This window comes from Micrasema longulum, unplaced genomic scaffold (assembly GCF_059751315.1).
Source record: "Micrasema longulum isolate JH-2025_06_02 unplaced genomic scaffold, ASM5975131v1 h1tg000392l, whole genome shotgun sequence".
Lineage (NCBI taxonomy): Eukaryota > Metazoa > Arthropoda > Insecta > Trichoptera > Brachycentridae > Micrasema > Micrasema longulum.
Window position 1 is genome coordinate 392,782 of NW_028277593.1, and position 21,099 is coordinate 413,880.

The following is a 21,099-nucleotide window of genomic DNA, read 5'->3' on the forward strand; positions in this document are numbered from 1 at the left end:
AACTGCGCCACGGCGCCTGTCAAATTTACATTTACATTCAATACATTTTAATTTATTCGATTGCATCTTCCAAATATTAATTTATACTTTACAAACATTTATTTATTAGGTACACTTTTAACACTCTTTTTTAACAATTTGTTCATTTGATTCTATCGCCTTCTTTGTATAAATGATTGTTCCATCAATAGAGTTTTTAATTTACTATTATAAGCGGCATTTTTTTTGTGTAATGAATATTTGACCTGAATAGGTCTCGATTTAACAATAAGACTAAGTTTTATTATATGAATAGCCGTCACTGTTAATAAATTTAATATAATCAAATATGGTAAGTTAAGAATATAATGCAATGAAATGATTTCAAAATATTATAATAAACATTTACATGTGGTAAAAATATATCTGGTGTTAAACAAACACTTGAAATACAAATTCGCCTTTCACGTACCACCTCAAGAAATGATTTAAAAAATTAATGTTGACGTTTTTTGATATTCCGTAGGACTCCGGTAGCCTGTTGTACTCACTACAAGCAAAATACAGCAGATACCTTAGACCTAATACCATGCCTTGTGGTGCGTAATTCGGGTACGTGAATATTTTGACTCTGTCGTGTATTATGCTGGTAGACGTCACGATTGAAGGTATAGCCAATATCGGTGAGAGCATTTTTATTTACGATTTGAGGCACTGTTTATGCGATCTCATAATATTGTATAACCAAAAATGGGAGTGTGTCCGTAAGTTTGTAAATGTCTTTGACACCCGTTTCCATATGTATACCGTATACCATACGTGTTTCTTATGGCTCTATTGTGTATAACTTATATTTCTGATACACACTTTTTTGTGGCAAATCCCCAGATGCATGACAAGTATATACAGGGTGTTCTTTAAACCCTGTCACATCCGAAACCACGATGATCAGTATGGGCAAGAAGACATATTAGCATATTAAAAAATAAAAAATAAAACGCAGAAATTTAAAAAAAAAAAATATTCGAAAAAACAAATGGTTGGTTACTTCAGTAGGAAAGAAGCGAGGGGGGCGCGGACGCGCTGTTGACTGTGTATCAGACTCCTCTTTCCGCCTCCTCGTTTCTTCCCTACAGAAGTAAGCGACAATTTGTTTTTTTAAATATTTCGTTTTTGTAAATTTTATCCGTTCTAAAAATTTATTTTAATGTGCCAACATGTATTTTTGCTCATACTGGTTCATCGTGGTTTCGGATGTGACAGGGTTTAAAGAACACCCTGTTTAAAAAAAAGAGCAGATACATACTGTTTAATAATTCATTTTCCATTATAAAATAAACATACGCTTTAGCCCTGTTGTAGCAAAATAAATTAAAAATCATTAAAACTCATTTTACATGCGTGCGTCCCTCACCACTGTCAATAACCGACTGAATCTGTTTCACACAAACACCGGCCATAGAATAGCATCTGTCTTCCTTGTTATGAGTTCTAACTTCGTGTTCTCTCTTATAAAGATTTATTGCTGTATTGGCGGACCTTCATTCTTCGCGTAGCAAGTATAAACATTTTTTGTATTAAAATGCAGCATAGTTTTACAAATTTTACTTTCCAAATCCGGTGTGAAAATGTCAATTTGAAGTGAAGAAGCAAAAAATACGACTTCATTATTAAAAAAAACTAAGAGAGATTTATCAAGTCTTGTATCATATGATTAGCTAGGCATTTATAATTAAGTAGTTTTAGTTTTTTTATGGTGTTGTTTTATTAGTATAAGAGTACTTATGCTTTAAAAGATAAAAAATCTCCATCTTAGAACACGCTGAGCCATGTTAGATGGAGACTATCGTAAACAGAGAACACTCCGTTTTCATTTTATATTAATAAGTTTGATACAGATTCCCTGTTATTAAATATGTATACTAATTTTATGCAATAAATTTGTAGAATAAATAAATAAAATAAATATGTAGACTAGTGTGACATCACAGCCACACAATAGTTAAGAAATTTATAACGGGGTTAAAAATAATGAAGGGCTTTAGGCCTTTTTTGGCCATTTTAGTATGATTTTATCACAAAAAAATAGATAATGAGCCGATAATCTTAGTCTCCAGTTTTATTAATTGATATTTACGCTTTATTAAATATTTTATTATACTGCAGTAAAGTTTTAAGAAAGGATGTTAATAGTGGGTCAATGTTCCTGCTTATTATACACAGTATTTTAAATAAGAGGATATGCGGTGCCAACCAAAATTGATGAACAGGTATTTGAACTTTGTTTTTCTGTCACTCTCTCGTAAATGGCTCCCAAATACTGCGCGAAATAGACAACCGCACTTCGGACTGATTTTGCCTAACTAAGATCAACGTTTCGCTGGTCAGTTTTCCGTACCCTAAAACAAAACCGATTTTGTTTTGTTTTTTTAAAAGAGTGAATTTTTTTGTGTCTGTACCATGGAATTATAATATACCAGAAGGCGCATAGAATTAAGTTTGCATGCATCGTACTGTGTCCAAAAGTTTGCCTTTCTTTCAAAATCCCGCCTGCGCGCATGCGTGAGTGGCCGCGTAATGTTGGCAGACCGCGAACAATATATTATCATGGCACAAATATAAAATATTTTTTTGTTATATTATGTTTTACCACAAAAAATATTTTACTAACTGTACTAACTAAAAACTGGTACTTTTATTAAGCAAACGAAAAAAACATTAAATAATCATTTAGCAATTAAGTAAATAAATACCGTTTAATATGAAACTAAAGGCTTAATTATATATAGTCGGGTAAAATCATCAATCAATTGTCAATCCTCGTCCTACGTTACCATTTAAGTCAGCTCGACTAAACTATCGTAACCCAGGGTGACTTTGCGCCAGCGAACCGTGTATAGAAGCGATTATGCGCAGCTTACCATTGTATTTGACTAACCATAATAATGTTTTACTGTAAATTTATTTACAGAAAAACAAATAAATAATTACTTTTAATTTTAAATCATTTCCACCGTTCGTATTTTATCCCAATATAAATATTAGTATTAATAAAGCGCGGCCAGCGCCTGCGGTGAGCCAAGAAACTAGCCGATTATTCCAGTTTATTTTTTCATACAAATAAGTATACTTTATTTTGAATGCCTTAACCCCACTGCAGGTTTTTTCTCCTAGATTAAACTTGCCGATTACACAAATTATTTGAAAATTCTTGATTTGGAAAACCGTATTTCAAACATTATTTCTTAAGGGCTATTTTTCTTTGAGATGGTACTTTTGACATAAGACCAAAATTACTTTCATGCGTCATATTTCAGGACATATGGCGCTTGACGCAGCTATTTTTAGCACTATTAATTTATAGAACAATTCAGCCAGTTGACATTTTAATTGAATACCTAATATCGACTGAATTCATAGTGCTATTTTTTGTTGACTTTTTATTGAGTTATATATTAAAGTAATGGATAATATATCTATATAATATAACATATCACGAAGTTACGTCATTTGAGTTGATATCTTGGTTGAGAATTGTTGTATCACAGAGAACCACAGAAAAATATCCATTCATTGCATATATTACTTACATTATATTATGCACCTTCTATGTAGGACACAAATATATGATATTTTTTTATAGCTTACCTGTAAATAAAATCACCATTCGCCACTGTTTTGCGCCACAATAAGCAATGGTCGTGAATATTGGTAAATCCTACCCAATGTTAAAAAAAAAACACATATTTAAATGGAAGAGAACCCTATAAAATACAAGCTGAAAAAAAAATGTGCCTATACATTTACAAAGTCAAGCAAAAATCATACTATAAATAATGTTTTGGCGCAATACTATTGATAGTATATAAATACTATAAAAACTTTTAAAAGAAAAATGTCACTTTGACACATAACCATAGACCGGGGGTTCCCAATTGTTTTAATTATGGAACCCTTATTGATCTACCCTTTTTGGTAGAACCCCATCTTGAGGATAAAAAAGTAAATGTGCAATAATGTTATTTTAAGACCCATGACGGCTTCATTAGTGTTTGCATGTTGTAATGATCGTTTTAAAAAGAAAGACACGTATTTAATGTGAAGGATGATTTTTCCCCTAGTTTTACTTATAATACGCCTTCACTCTCCGAACCCCGTGACTTTTCCACGGAACCCCAAGGTTCCGTGGAACACCTATTAAGAACCGTTGCCATAGACAACTAACAACATCAGTAGCTCAACCGCAAATAACTATCGACCTGCTTAAAAACATGCTAAGCATTTGAGCAATCCCGATGAACAATAATGGACATGCTTAAGTTATCGCAGTCATAAGTCAACGCTCGTGTTGGTTTGTTTTTTTGTTTTCCTCGTAAATGAATACAGTTCGCTGGCAAAAAATCGGCGTTTACCATAAAAAGTAATACAATATATTGCATTCGCAAAATAGTAAGGAGTATATAAAACAATTTTAAAAAAAATTAAATTACAATTACTATGGCGACTGCTTTTCTTGACATTTGGCTTGCCAACCGCCGGCTAAATGCAATGAATATGATGCATAATAAATAAATAAACAAAAATAGCAGTTTCGGAATATTTCCCATATTTACACCGGTGAAATTCAAATATGCGATCGCGCAGCAGGATTATACGTCGCGAAACGTAAATATTTTATCATTTAATATTAGGTGTTTACGGATTTTCCATTGTGAATACGATAAAAAAAATTATGCTGAGAAATTGCTATCACGTCGCTTATTAGCATATCGATAGTTATTTGTGATAAAGCCACAGGGGTGGTATTCCAAACGCTCTCGCGGCCGTATTATCGCGTGTATTTACATATTTTTAATTTTCTTTTTTTTTATGGTCATTTTATACCATATTTATATGCTATACCTAAACTTATTCATAATTAAAAAAGGAATGGTCCACGCTCAGACGCTGAAGTCTTTGTAGGCATTTTTTCAATTTATGTTATAGCTTAATTTTAACATGTATATTTTTAAACAACAACAACAACAACAAACCATCACGCCGTTTCTCCGTAGGGGTAGGCAGAGAGGATAGATAGCCATAACACTCTATCTTGGCATACAGACCTCGCTTCCTCTACATTCATACATCTTCTTATGCACGCACGCCGATTATTCCTACTTTTGACATGTCCATCTTCAAGTATTTGATGGACTTGATCGTGCCATGTCTTTCTCGGTCTTCCTCGTTTTCTGCATCCATCAACATTTGCATCGTAGATCCTTTTAGTCGTTCTTTCGCTGTCCATTCGCTCTACATGTCCAAACCAACGCAGCACCCCTTTCTTAATTCTGTCAATAATGCATGTCTCAGCGTTACACACTTCACGGATCTCGACATTTGTGCACCTATCATACATCGTTTTACCGTGTATTTTTGTAATTAAAATTCTATGTAAATATATGTATGTAAAAATAAACAAATAAAAAAAATATATAAAAAAATACGAAATACACGAGAAAAACTGTTTTCTCATGCCGCAAGATCGGTTCAAAATAGCCCCTTAGAGTAAAAAATATTTTGCCTTATATTAATTGTTTAGATGTAATTTTTTTCATAACAAAGTATAGTTTTTGCGCAAAGTAAATCAGGCAGGCGCAAAGTCACCCCAGTAAACGGAACGTATTACGTGTACGTATTCAATGCTGACTTCAATTACATTAATAAGTCAGATTACGTCGCACGTGTCAGGATTTGAAAGGATGAAAGGATGGAGTGATTCTCAGCGGGACTCCAGGATTAGCAGAGAATGAAGTCATAACTCTGACAAAATTTGTTGTCCAAAGTATTAAAAAATATAAAGGAAGAATACTCACTTTTCTTTTGATATAAATTATTATTATTAGGCATAAAGCGGTACCTACACCTTTTGATTGTTATATCACGGATTTTACCAGATTATTCTATTTTTATTTTATTAACATACACCTATGGCAAAAATGCCCTTTACAAAAAATACAGTACAAACATATTTGGTTTATTTCTGGTCATGCCGCTACAAGAGTAGATCCCAGCAAAATGCTAGCGCGAGGTTTTTCTGTAATTCGAATTATTTAATTCTAAAACCATGTACGACGTTTGCTCAGAGGAATTTCTCTTTTGTGGCCCCGAGAGGGTTTAATGTCTTGGAGTGTACAAGTCTGGAATTTGTCTAAGGGAAGAGACCGTTGCAGGAGACTGCTGCGAAATATTGCATGGATTTATATGCTATTAAGCGTGTTGTCTAGATGTCCTTTGAAATATATGTATATTTATATATGTAATAATATTAAATGTTTATTTTTGCTATTATTTAATTATGTACGTACTTCCCCTTTCCATTATGTTGTATCCCAACTCAACTCAGGGCTCTTGGCCTCATAGAGTTTGGGATACGTTATTATAATTATTTTTTTAAATATTTTATTTTATTTTATTTTATTTTATTGAAATAAACGGCACTTAGTGCCTTTTACATATTAGTTACAAATACAATTAAATATACATACATGTAAACATAGTTATAAGTAATACATAGCATTTAAAACAATATTATTAATTTAGAAAGTCTAAGAAATATAAACTATATAAAATAATAAAATATTACCAGTTATAGAATTATCGATAAAAAAAGATAATTTGGTATTAGAGATACTTTGAACCAGTTAAAAAAATAACTAAGAAGTAAATTTTGAATAACATTAAAAATATATATAATATTTTTATATGTATTATTATTGAAAACTAATATTTAGGTAAATAGTATATGTTTATGTATAAAAGTATATAATGATGTAAAAAAAATGATAAAGAGAAATATTTTTTACTTATAAATTAATTAAGAAAAGAAACGAAAAAAGAAAAAAAAACACTAATAAAGAAGTTTAAATCAAATTTTTAACAAAAGTAACAAATAGTTACCTAGAACTATTACCAATAAAATAAAGAAGAAGAGCCGTTCTATATGTAATAAATTTCATGTGAAATGAGTCACCAATGTCCTGGTACTTATTGCCTAGAGAGTGAAGTCTATTGATGACTGCATTTTTACCATATGATGTCGAAGTATTGTTGCCACAGTATTGGTAGGTTTGCCGAGTTGTCCTTTTTGGTACATTAAAACTAATTAGTGATAAAAGTGCAGGGGTGTCAAACATGGAATGGATTATTTTATATAAATTTAATAAATCAGTTATAATTCTCCTGTCACTTAGTCTTAATAATTTCAAAATAAACAGTAACAAATCATAATTTAAAAATTCAATACTAACACCTAATTTAAAATTTATAAATCGTAAAAACTTATTTTGGACCTTTTCAATACAATATTGGTGCCTAGAATAATGAGGAGCCCAGATTGTAGAGTTGTACTCCAAAATGCTTCTTACAAGTGACGTGTACATTATTTTAAGTGCACCAATATCTTTGAAATATTTAGTGGTTCTGATAATGAAACCCAACATTCTTAGAGATCTATTACTAATGCTATTAATGTGACCAATAAATGATAATTTGGTATCGAAAATAACACCTAAATCACGTATTTCGGAAACGGATTCAAGTTCAGAATTGCCAATAGAATAATTAAACATTATTGGAAACTTAGTCCTGTGAAATCTCATGATTTGGCATTTCTTTACATTTAGTTGGAGTTTATTTGTTGAGCACCACGAAAATAGTTTATTTAAGTTATGTTGGATAGTAATACAATCATCAATAGTTTTAATTACTCTAAAAATTTTCATGTCGTCAGCAAACAACAAAACTTCGACACCATTAAATATGTCAACAATATCGTTGATAAAAATGTTAAAAAGTATCGGACCCAAATGGGATCCTTGCGGGACTCCACTAGTCGCCTCAATGGTACTGGATGTGGTGTCACAAATTTTTACTGCCAATGATCTACCACTTAGGTAACTCTGAAACCATTTTAAAATCGATCCACAGAAACCCAACTTGGATAACTTATCGATCATGATTCTATGGTTCACCTTATCAAACGCTTTAGAGAAATCTGTATACACTGAATCCACTTGTTTACGTAAATTAAAAGAGTTCATAATAACATTTTCATATATAATAAGATTAGTCAGTGTTGATTTTGAAGGCATAAAACCGTGTTGATTTGGAATTATTATTTGATTGACAATTGAAGACATTTTTTGCAAAATTATTTTTTCGAAGAGCTTTGGTATTGCAGATTGTATACAAATCGGTCTATAATTTGTGACATCACATTTATCCCCACTTTTATGTATAGGTGTTAAGAAAGCAGACTTCCAATACTGGGGGAAATGTCCTTCACATAGCGACTTATTGTAGATTATATACAAGGGATATGCAAGGAAGTCAACACACTTTTTTAACAGTATTGTAGGTATTTTGTCAGGACCATAACTACACTTAGAAACTAGTTTTTGAATACTGTTTCTTATGTCAATCATCTCAATTTGAATATGAGATAATTGTATATTTATATTACTGCTTAAGTTGGTTACATAGTTAGTATTATTGGTATTATTATTAGTTGTATCATCATATGTGTGTATTTGTATGAATAAATGAATAAAAAATACAATTAACGCATACAATACTTTTTATCCAATATTAAGAAAGAAAAATTAAATCTAAAAATTATTCAGCACATTCAAAAGTAGTTTTAAAAAAATTAAAAATTAATGTAAAAATCAAATTAAATAATATTAAAAAAAATAAAAAAAACATAAAAAGAAAAACATAAAGCACTGTTTTATATAATAATAATTATATCAGAAGCAGAGGTTTAATTACCATTCACCATATTTGAAAACGTTTTTGGAGGTTTGATTAAAAAATGTTTGTTTGTTGATTAAAAAAGCTACACTAAATATATATGATACGTGGGAATAAAAAATAAGTATTATTTTATATTAATAAAGGATAAAATTAAGATTATGTTCCTGTCAAATCCTTGGCCTAGATCCTTAAATACTCCAGACACAAGTGATCACAAAATGATAGGTTCGGTAAATACTTTAAATAATAATGAAATTCTCACACTTCTTCTTATATTAGAGAGTTCAATACAATTATAACAGCAAGGACGTGTGACGTGTGACCGACTAGGAAGGCAAAACACGAATGAACCGATAGCTCGGTCGCTCGCGCTTATACATTAACATATTATGATGCATGGGTTCAGTACCCATTCCTAATTACCCGCCTCACTAGGAGTGTCGTATCGAAGCAGATGTTTTTATTTACCAGGCCTCGATTACAATGCTGCCCTCGTAAGCAAAAAATCACAAAATGAATTAAATATGAGGTAATTCCGTATAAAAAATTCGAACCATTTGATATAAAGCAATAAACAATAAAACATTTAATATTTTAGTGCGAAAAACGATATAATATTTTAAAAGTGTGTTTAGCAATAACACTGTATTCATAAGCAAAAATAAGTGTACTGGTTTTATGCCGAGGAAAATTTGCATAAAGTTGATAAATACTAAGATGCGTCATATCTCAAAATACGACTTTTCCAAATAGCTACCTTTTTGCTTATGAGGGCAAAAAGGAAAATTAACAATTTTTTTGCAAACGAGAAGGGAGTATGGAAGTCTAGGCATGTACAGGACTTATGGCCTGTCGTTTATTTATTTATTTACTAACTTAAAGATAGTTTGTAACACATTATTTGAGACATAAATCTCAACTCCGTGGTTGGTTTGATTGGCAATTTTACACACTGTGTAAAATTTATCATTCTGCCCATGTTTAAACATCCACATTTTCTTAACTCTTCCATCTGTTGACTTTTGTGAAGTAAAAGAGCTGAAACCTTTATCATGTGGGTGAGATTCACCCGGCTGAACTAATTCACCTACTAGGCAACGCCTGAAAACAATGTTTTAACTTTTATACTTTTTCTTACACCAGTTAACAATATTTTGAGTTTGTCCAAAATTTTAAAGACAAGGACTGGATTCAACTCTCTAGGGAGATGTTAATGTTAACATATTAGAACAGATATGAAGAACATTTAAGATTTTAATTACACCAGTTAGATTGATCAACAACGATTTGAGTATGTCCAAATGTTTGTAGACAGGTTGGATTTTATCCATAGGGAGTTATTTAGATCTAAATGTTTTGCAACTGAAAGGAAAAACATTTTTGAGAAGGAAATATGGAAGTCTAGGCCTTTAAAGTGCCTATGACCTGTCGTTAGCTGGTTTAAGTGGCCACTTTACACACTGTAACAAATCTAATTTTCTGTACTAATAAATCGATGTTTGTATGAAAATTTGAAGTATCTTAATCGACAACTTAAAAAATATTTGTATTCGGATAATTCAAACTTTCTTTAAATAAAATTGAAGATAACTCTTGATACCTACCCAATGTAAAAGGGGCCCAGTACCTTTAATGAGCAAAAAATGTAGTGTTTATAATTCCTTTCAACAGTTAATGAGGAACTTCAGCCCTACGGGAAATTAGATACAAAAAATGTTTTCTTGCGCGCGGTAAAAATATTAGCATTAAATTTTGCTGCAAAATTTCTTGAAAGTGTACGAAAAAAAATTAAAATATTTTAATAAAAACGCACTACTTTGAATGACGTCTTTAGTTCATATGAACCATCCAATGATATGAGAGCTTTGAAGGATATCCGGTTAAATGACCGTAAACGAACCAATCGGAAGAACTGTTAGAGAACAATCTCTGACGTCACACGAGGAGTTATTTTAGAAATACAAAACTATAAAAAATCATAACGCTGATAATACGATGTTTAAAAATAAAAATTTAAAAAAATGCTTAGTTTAATATTCTATAAACAAATAATAAATAAATAAAAAAAGACTGCGTTTTCTAGAAATGTTTTTGTATTTTAAACGAATAAAAACGTTAAATTATTTATAGTGTCATATTTTGGATATTGTGAGCATCGTTTACATTGCGAGAGAGTAAAAAAATACTAAAATGTCATTAATAACGGTTTTATTAGTAACCAAAACACAATTTTAATTAGAAAACTCATTGCTACTCGTCTTAAAATTAATGGTAATATTTCGTGATAAATTGAATGATAAACCCTTCAAAATGTGGCAATTACAAAATACGTTTTTCAGAAGTTATTTTGCGAAAATTTGAGGGAAAAGACGATACAACAATTTTCGCTCTTCGTTTCACAAAGCAGTCACGTCTGGTATACATAAAAGTATTGAGAACCTTTAGAGAATATTCCAGAATTTTGAAAGCCGCAATAGGTGTAAGATCAGCGGGTTTGAATATTAAAAACGTCAAAATATTTGCTACGCTTCATGCGATGTTTTTAAACAAATGTGTAGGAAAATTTTATCATATAAAAAAGTTATCAAAGTCACATTTAAAGCTACGTGCAATAAATCAGTTAAGGGACATTTGAAACTTAAAACTCGAAAATTTTTCTTTCCTGATGACCATATTTCATAGCATGAATGGTAACTATGTTAATTTAATATTACAGTATGACATCATCTCTCAAATAAATATTACTGTGTAACATCATCTTATCAACCAATATTTCATGTCAGCATTGCCAGGAATCGAACCTAGAACCTCAAATATGGTACGCGAACGTGCCAACCAGTACACAACGAGGCGGACAAATCTCCCTGTGATTTTATATTTTAGGATTTTTACTTAAGAGCAGCCATTACACACGTGTTCTGGTTCTAATATAAAGGGTCTTTCAATAGGGATGATACAATTTTAAATGGCTATAATGGCAAAACTACATATCATTAAAAAAAATAATAGTACAACTACAACAAACCATCACGCCGTTTTCCCGTAGAGGATAGAACGCCATATCACTCTGTCTATGTATACAGACCTCGCTTCCTCTACATTCATACATCTCCTCATGCACGCACGCCGATTATTCCTACTCTTGACATGTCCATCTTATTGATGGACTTGATCGTGCCATTTCTTTCTCGGTCTTCTTCGTTTTCTGCATCTATCAACATTCGCATCGTAGATCCTTTCAGCCGTTCTTTCGCTGTCCATTCGTTCTACATGTCCAAACCCACGCAACATACCTTTCTTGATTCTGTCGATAATGCAAGTCCCAGCCTTACATAGTTCACGAATTTCGACATTTGTGCTCCTAATATACATCGTTTTACCACACATTTGCCCGAGGGATTGCATTTCGATATCATTAAACCTGCTTTTATAATTATTTTATCAATTCCATACTTCACTCCCATAAATTAGAGTTGGCACTTGGACTCCATTGTGAACTGCTAGTTTTGTAATTAAAAAATGCACACAATCCTTAATATCTCGGACTAGCATCCTTTTCATAAACCCCTACCATTTTCTTACCTAGCCACTTCCCTATTTCTCGTCCGGAGCGTATCGCTTCGTTGGTCAAATACGCTTTTAATAGCTTTTTAAATTGATTTATTTTTTAAAATATGCGATTTTCCAAAAAATACACACCAATAACAAAGTACACCATAAAAAATGTTTCTCTTAACTTTTGCGGTAATGGCCCTGAAGGACCGTGTTAACAATACATAACTTAAATAAATTCAGATGCTTAAAGAATAATAAAGAAGTTCGCTAGGTGTATAAGATTTTAAGGTTTTAAAATAATCACAATCACAATAGTAGAAAACGCAAGATAATGTTCATTGTTTCTTTATTGTAGGTACATCTGATTGCCGCAAAAGCTCAGTCTTTAAACAAGGGTTTTCGATGTTTTTTCTTCTAATGATTATCCCACATGTTTTAATATGGAGGCCGTTTTCAGTTGGTTATAAGTAACCATGATAGAAAATGATATCACGTTGCGGTGTTATGGGGATTGATTCTTCAGACTCCTACTCGGATTCTACAATACTATATTTGACAACGACACGATTCTTCAAATAAATAAAAATTTGCGTTTTCATTATTCAAATTACTTACTTTTTACATTATAGAGGTATTTTTAAAGAGTCGTAAATAACTGTTCTCGAAAATGAGAAGTGTGGTAAAGTGGGTTTCGAACACTATTACGAGAGCACAACCTAGTTTTATAGCTGAGTACCGAAGAAGGTACACGTTCTTTCGCGCATACAGGAATAAACGCGTAAAAGCCGTCGCGAATGATCACTTTCTGCCGCGTACGATTACTTGTATCTTAGGAAAAACGGAAAACAGTCTAAATAAGATTGAAGTCCGTAAAATTACATGTTACGACAGATATGGAGGAATTTTAGAGGAGGAAATATAAAAGTCTGGCGAGGGAGGCGTAACAAAATGAGAACTCTCGTCTTCCGCACAGTAACCTGACTCTTTAAAGTAAAGTAAAGACCTGGGCCGCGATCATGAACGCTATCTTCATTGGTACATATCGAGACGGTATAAATAAACATCGATATTTATGTGCGAAAGTGTGTATATTTGTATGAAAATTCAAAGTACGTTCGTCGTAACCCGTAATTAAACATGTTTTTTAAAAAAGGTGTTTTTAATTTTTTGAAAATTGTAAACATATTCCATTTTTCATTCAGAAAACTTTTATTTTTTTATTTTACTTTGTAGATAAAATTGAAGATAAATTTTAACTTCCCATCAGAATACGTACCCTGGGCTTGGAGGCGAGAGCTATCGTATTGCGCACGATAAGACGCATCGGACCACAAGACGCACCCCAATTTTTGGTTGAATTTTGAGTAAAAAGGTTCAAAAAATACGGTAATTCGTGGGGACCCGTTACAATAGATCGTCGCAGGTTGCAATGACGTCAAGAGCTTATTTAGCACCGACCCCCACTTCAAAGAAAAAAAAATAATAATGGAAGTCTACGCATCTAGCTTATTATTTATTTATTAACCCTTCCCTTACTGTAATGAAAGTATCCGTGCGTTTCGGTGCTATGTAGTCAATACACATATAAAAAATGAGGGATTCACAATTTAAAAATTGAAATATTTAGAGATAATTGTTTTAATTAACTATATTTAAAGTCGTTTTAAGAAAAAAATTGAAATATAATCACTAAATCCATTTGCTAATGCTCACAGCCCGAGCAAAGGGACCACCTTAGGCGGAGCTCTAGAGCGATCAAAAGCAACTGGCGGTTCGTAGCACTGGCCTACGCCATGCGTGATATCGTCTCTCTCGCTCGCGAATATATGTAAAGCGTCGAGAACAAGACGTAAAGAGTGTTTGAGAAAATCATATTTACGGTACTCATTAACTTTATTATCGCGGCAATGTGACACATCGGTAAGCTTTTGACTGTGTAGGTGATTTATCTTTAATTTCTGATAAAATGCTTTTTGCGTACCCAATAAGTATTTATTATTCAAAAGTAAATTATTTCAATCGATGCGTAAATGTATAACGAAGGAATACTGAAAAATTTAACCCAGTATTTATTACATTTACAGAGATACATATAACAGTTGTTAGATGCGATGTGTACTGGCTACACATCACCGGGAAGGGAAAGTGAAACTTCAAGTAGAAAAATATATGCTAAATAAATGGCTGTCGGGGCCCGTATTACAATGGGAAGTTAATATTTATTTTATATTTTATCTACAAAGTAAAATTAATTAAGTCATCTGTACAAAAAATACAATATGTAGACATTTTTTCTTCTAAACATGTTAAATTATAGGTTACTGACGAAAATACTTTAAATTTCTACAAATATACATATTTTCATATATAAATATCCATTTTACCTAACAGTCTACTTTATCTTTTGAGTTATGCGTCGACCAGTTTCGAGGTAACTTCCTTACAATCAGGACATGAGCTGTTAAATTAGTTTGTACAAATTTATAAATAAAGAAACGTATAATGTCATAATCACAAAGGGAAAAATGTTTTTGATATTAAAAATAGAAGACAATTTTGTAACTTCCGACTGTAATTAACCACTCGGTGACCAACTATGTGAATCTGATGTATATTATTTATTTATTTGTGTATTTGTTTACGCCCAAATGGCTTTTACATATACAGCGGTATAAACAATTCGCAAATTTAATTTAAAATGAATAAAAATATGTAAAAAATATATGAAAACACTAGACATATTAATTTTATATTTGAAGCCACAACTTTGTGGTTATTCATTATAATCCAATAACCAAATCAGGAACGCCCAAAAGATTATTTACAACACTTAAAAAATACAGATCAAATATTATTTTCAATCACTAATTTTAATTAAATTAAATTTACTATACTCGTATATAAGATAATATTACTGTTTATGTTATCTCGCGGTAAATGCAGTTTAAAATTAATGAACCGGACAAATTTGTGCTGGATTTTTTCAATTTTGTCGCAATGGGTAGCATAGAGAGGTGACCAACATAATTTTTTGATTGATTTAAAATCTTTTGCTGACCTCATTATATAATATTTATTTGTAGTTATAATCTATGCAATATTCCTTGATGCAAATGATCACCATCATCAAAACATCGTCACAAAACTGTATTCTTCAAACAGGGTTTTACTTTATAACTGTGAATGATTTTATTCATTGAACAATATGTATAGGAACTATTTCGTGACTCATAAAGGCCGACTTCCTGTAAAATAGGTCGACGCGACGTTACATCATGTTACTGTCCATAGCATACGCTACCACAGGCGCAGGCCGGATGTTGGCAAATATCTACAATTTATAATAATATTAACCGCCAGAGATTGAAAAATCGGAAAGGGTGTAGTCAGACAAGCAAGCCGTGACTTAATTGAATGAAAAACTTGAAAAATGTTACACAACTTTATTGAATGCTCTTGATACACGTCAGATACATACAGAGTTGAGCTTCTCACTACTTTCCGTGGCCCTCACTACTATCCGTAGAAGGACCTACATACATATGTCTTTTCAGATATAAGGAACATATTCTCTATCTTAAATTTTTAAAGTAATATCCAGTTCTCGTCTACAATATTTGAACAAACATTTTTGTTTATAATTTTAGTATATTTTTAATCAAATACATACATATGTATGGTTAGGTTGATGGCGGTTGGTAGAGCTCCTATCCCAGTAAGAGATTGGCAGAAGAAACGATATTTTAGTTTTATGCGTATTTATTACATGACGAATAAGATACAGTAATTGGTTGTGTAGCGCGAGCGTAGCGGCAATGATGGGTTGAACAGACCGCATTCGGACTGCAAGCTGGAACTGAGTGACAGACTGACTGACTGACTGACTGACTGAACTGAGCGTTACCACGCCCTGTTTTCTCTTTATAGATCACGTTCCTTTGTTATTCATTTCTTCGTGGAAGGGATGATGTTAATGTACTGCAAAACGTTGATCTCGTGTTTTGAGAATGTAATGTATTGAATTCAATATAAAATGCTGGCTTCATTGGTCGTCGCACTATAATTTCAGGAGAAATTATTTAGCATGTGTGTGCGTCATCGATCATGGACTATGAACTCCACAAATATTTTCATTTTGTATTTTGAGTTTTTTAACGTGAGTTGTGTATGTTTTCTTCCAAATGAAGAGAGTGAAAAGAAGTATACATACGCTGCGCAAATATCGCGAGGAGCTTTGGTAGCTTTATTTCATTGATTGAACGCAAACTAAAGAAGGTGTCGAAAATGCCTACTTTTGCCTACTTGACATTCCGTTTTGAAGGCTTGTTATCAAATAAGAATACATACGTTAACGTAAAAGAAAGCATATTATTTTATTATTAATTAATATTTAAAGCATTAACTTTGTGGTCAAACATTTTACTAAATGTTATTAAATATTTGTAAATAACCACTTATCGATTTTTCTGTCTACTGGTTTCAAGAAAAACCCGTCTCTTCGTCAGGACACCAATTAAACCAACTTCATTATTATTATATATTATTTTAATTGTAGAGCAGAAATTTGTCTTTCGGAAGACTTATTATACCTACTTTGAACTATTATATAATCTCTTACTTTTATTTATAATGATTTTCTATGTAAAAATATTCCCTTAAAAATGCCCATTGGGCATAATAAATAAATAAATGTATTGCTAATACACCATCTAAACCTTTTTATGTCAATAAATCCCGTTTTTTGGCACTGCTGATACTGAAACTAAAAATATTGTTGAGAAATATAACTGGATTTATTTAAATTAAAACACTATGTAATTTCTACCACATAAAAGTTTAATATATCATATATTTTACACAACTAGTTTCAGGTATTCTGAATTACCTATAATCAGGTGTAAATATAAACATATTTTTTGTATGTTTATATACACCTGGTGATGGGTAATTCAGAATACCTGCAACTAGTTGTGATATAATATATTAAACCTCTATGTGGTCAAAATTACAAAGTGTTTCATTTTAAATAAATTCAAAATGTTTTTTCACAAAGTAAATGCTGAAACAATAAATAATAATATAAATCTAACTGGCCTAAGAAGAATAATCATAAAAAAGGGAAAAATGTTTTCAGGCGTTTTCTAGAACGAGGATGAAATAATTCAGTCAGGTTAATCTCACTTTTATATATTAAGATTTCAGTTCTTTATCAACAATATTTTGAGTTTGTCCAAATTTTTGTAGACAAGGACTGGATTCAACTCCCTGGGGAGCTGTTTATATTAACATATTACAACAAAGATGAAGAACATTTAAGGGAAGGTAATATAGAAGTCCAGGCATCTACAGGGCTTATGAGATGCCTGGACTTCTATATTACCTTCTCTTAAATGTTCTTCATCTCTGTTGTAATATGTTAACATAAACAGCTCCTTAGGGAGTTGAATCCAGTCCTTGTCTACAAAAATTTGGACAAACTCAAAATATTGTTGATAAATTACCTGGTCCATGAAGAAGTATAGAAATTGAAAAAATAATATTTTCAGGCGTTGCCTAGTATGTAGGTGAACTAATTCAATTTGATGAATCTCACCCGCATAAATAAAGGTTTCAGCTCTTTAACTTCACAAACATCAACAGATGAAAGAACTGAAGGAATATAGATGTTCAAATATAGGCAGAATGGTGAATGTTACACAGTGTGTAAAGTGGCCACTTAAACCAGCCATTGACAGGTCATAAGCCCTGTAGATGCCTGGACTTCTATATTACCTTCTCTTAAATGTTCTTCATCTCTGTTGTAATCAGTTCTTTGACTTCACAAAAATCACTTGGAGAAATGTAACAAACATAAATTTTCAAACGCACGCATAATGATTAATGTTACACAGCGCGTAAAGTGTGGCCAATCAAACAAGCCAATGACTGCTCACAATCCCTATAAATGTCCAGACTTCAATATTTCTATCTCTTAAATTCTCTCCATCTCTGTTGTAATATGTTATTTATTGGTCACGCGTGTATGCTGGGAATGGTTTAAATTCATTCAAATTAGTGTTTAAACTAGATCTGAAATTTCAGTGTTAATATCAAAAGGTTAAAACTTCTTATTTATTTTAGAAAGCTTTTAAATCTTCAACATGGAGTCTGACTTATCATTTCTATCTGAGCTTAAAACTTTCATTTGCTTAGGCTCATTCTAATATTTATACTGGTATATGTATTTATTTTATATTAGTTATAACTATATGAAAGTATATTTTGCAGAAAAACTGTTTTCGGTGAATGGATGGTTATATTAAATTGGACTTTCTAAAAGTTTCGATACAGTTGCGTGCATAAAAATAAAATATTAACTTAAATACATATTATGAGGAGTTTTATTTAACAATTAATATTCTTATCATATTACAACAGAGATGAAGAACATTTAAGAGAAGGTAATATAGGAGTCTAGGCATCTACAGGGCTTGTGGCCACTTTACACACATTGTAACATTCGTCATTCTGCCCTACGCCTGTTGTAAAATGTTAATATAAATAGCTCCCTAGGGAGTTGAATCCAGTCCTTGTCTACAAACATTTGAACAAACTCAAAATATTGTTGATAATCCACCTGGTCCATGAAGAAGTATAGAAATTGAAAAAATAAGATTTTCAGGCGTTGCCTAGTATGTAGGTGAAATAACTCAATCAGATGAATGTCACCCGCATAAAGGTTTTAGCCCTTTAACTTCATTAACATCAACAGATGAAAGAATTGAAGGAATAGAGAGGGTGAATGTTACACAGTGTATAAAGTGGCCACTTAAACCAGCTATTGGGAGGTCATAAGCCCTGTAGATGCCTAGACTTCTATATTACGTTCTCTTAAATGTTCTTCATCTCTGTTGTAATATGTTAATATAAACAGCTCCCCAGGGAGTTGATCCAGTCCTTGTCAACAAAAATTTGGACAAACTCAAAATATTGTTAGTTAAAATTCTTACAAGGATGTTTAAATAAATACAAAGAACATTATAAAGTCAATGTGTATTCGTTCTGGCATTTACATAAACGGTTTCAATTTTCATTGATAATACCCTTGTGCAATTTTCGTGCAAATTTGTATCAAGTGAACCGAATGAATAATTTTATTTATCGTAGAACGCAAACTTATTCTATAAAAAACGGTTTGAGGAATTGTTGATACATCTAACCACGAAAATCATGTTTTTGTGCACCATATCAAATCCATATCTCACGCCCGGTCGCTAGCCTACTCCCTAAACCATCTTGCCAAAGTAGGGAACAAAATGCCGAACACTGCTCTAGTGTAACGGAAGGCCTGTTGACTACTGCCAACAGGCCGGCTCTCCTGAAGAGTTTTAAGTGGTTTCCTCTCCACGTGAGCGAATGCTGAGAAGTTCCTGAATAGCCCACATTAATACATCCCTCCCGATCCCAATAGCTTAGATAAATTTTAAGATATTTAATTGCAGAAAAATCCACTTTTTGAATTATAAATCTTGGATATTATAAGCAAGGTAAATAATAAAGCAATCCCATATAAAAAAATAAAAAAATAAAAAAAAAGTCTACTCCCTTGCCAATGATACTGTAATTGTATTAATATTTGTGAAACTTCGCCATAAAAACGAATTTTGCCGATAATTAAATGAAACAAGAGTATGAAGTATGTGCTTTTTAAATGTCGAAATGCACTAGGTTTGTTTACTTTTTTAAAAAAATAGTCAGTATAAAAACATTTTTTTGGTATTTCATTGTTTAAAAGCGGGTTTGGTGTCTTCTATCTGGGTTAAAATATATATTAAAAATGGTATATGTTTTAAAATAAACAAAACCTTGTAATTATGTACTTTAAAACAATTTGCTTTTGATAAGTCTGGAATCATATGGGGTTTGGGTTTGTAAATAGTAAGGCAAAACAAATGTTTATCCCGAATCTGCGGATGACTCTCAAGACCCCCTGACAAATGGAAAGTTTTCTCAATTTTCCTTTAGCCATACATCATTCCATTTCCGCTAACAACAGACACTACTTAGGCGTACCTTAACAAAGGAGAACTAGTACTTGTACAAATATATTTATATGCCTCCCTAGAGCTTTTACCCCGCTTTCCTACTTTAAATTATAAGAAACGCAAAAAAATCTTAATTTATAAAACAATGTGTTGTTTAGATTTGTTGTTGTTGTCTGTTGTTTTTTTTAAATCTTGTAGATTTTTATTTACTGTGTAGCTTAAATTTTTTTGCAACACAAAAGCCCAGGAGGCTCAATTACAGTTAGAAAATACAATCCCGAATATCCTTATCAATCCCAGGGCCACGATTATAAATGGCTATCTTCATCGGTATATACTGAAATGGTATAAACTAATATCGATATTTATGTACAATGTGTATATATTTTTATTAAAATTCAAAAAATCTTCGTCAGTAACCGGTAATTGAACATGTTTAGAAAAAGAATGTAAAAATATTATTTTTTTTATACAGAAAACTTAATTTTAATTTATAGATAAAATTGAAGATACATTTTAACTTCGCATCAGAATACGTACCCTGGCTTACGGGATTTTTTAAGATTCTCGGGATCTCGCCATTATCCCGGGATACGACCACGTGGTTTAAATTGGACTCAAATAATAAAAAAAGGAGATATTAAAGGTAATTAGTGGAGATGTACCGACTAGTCGGGAAAGCCGACTATCCATAGTTGGCGTTAGTCGGTGACTAGTTAGCAAAAAGTGCCGACTAGTCGGCTGT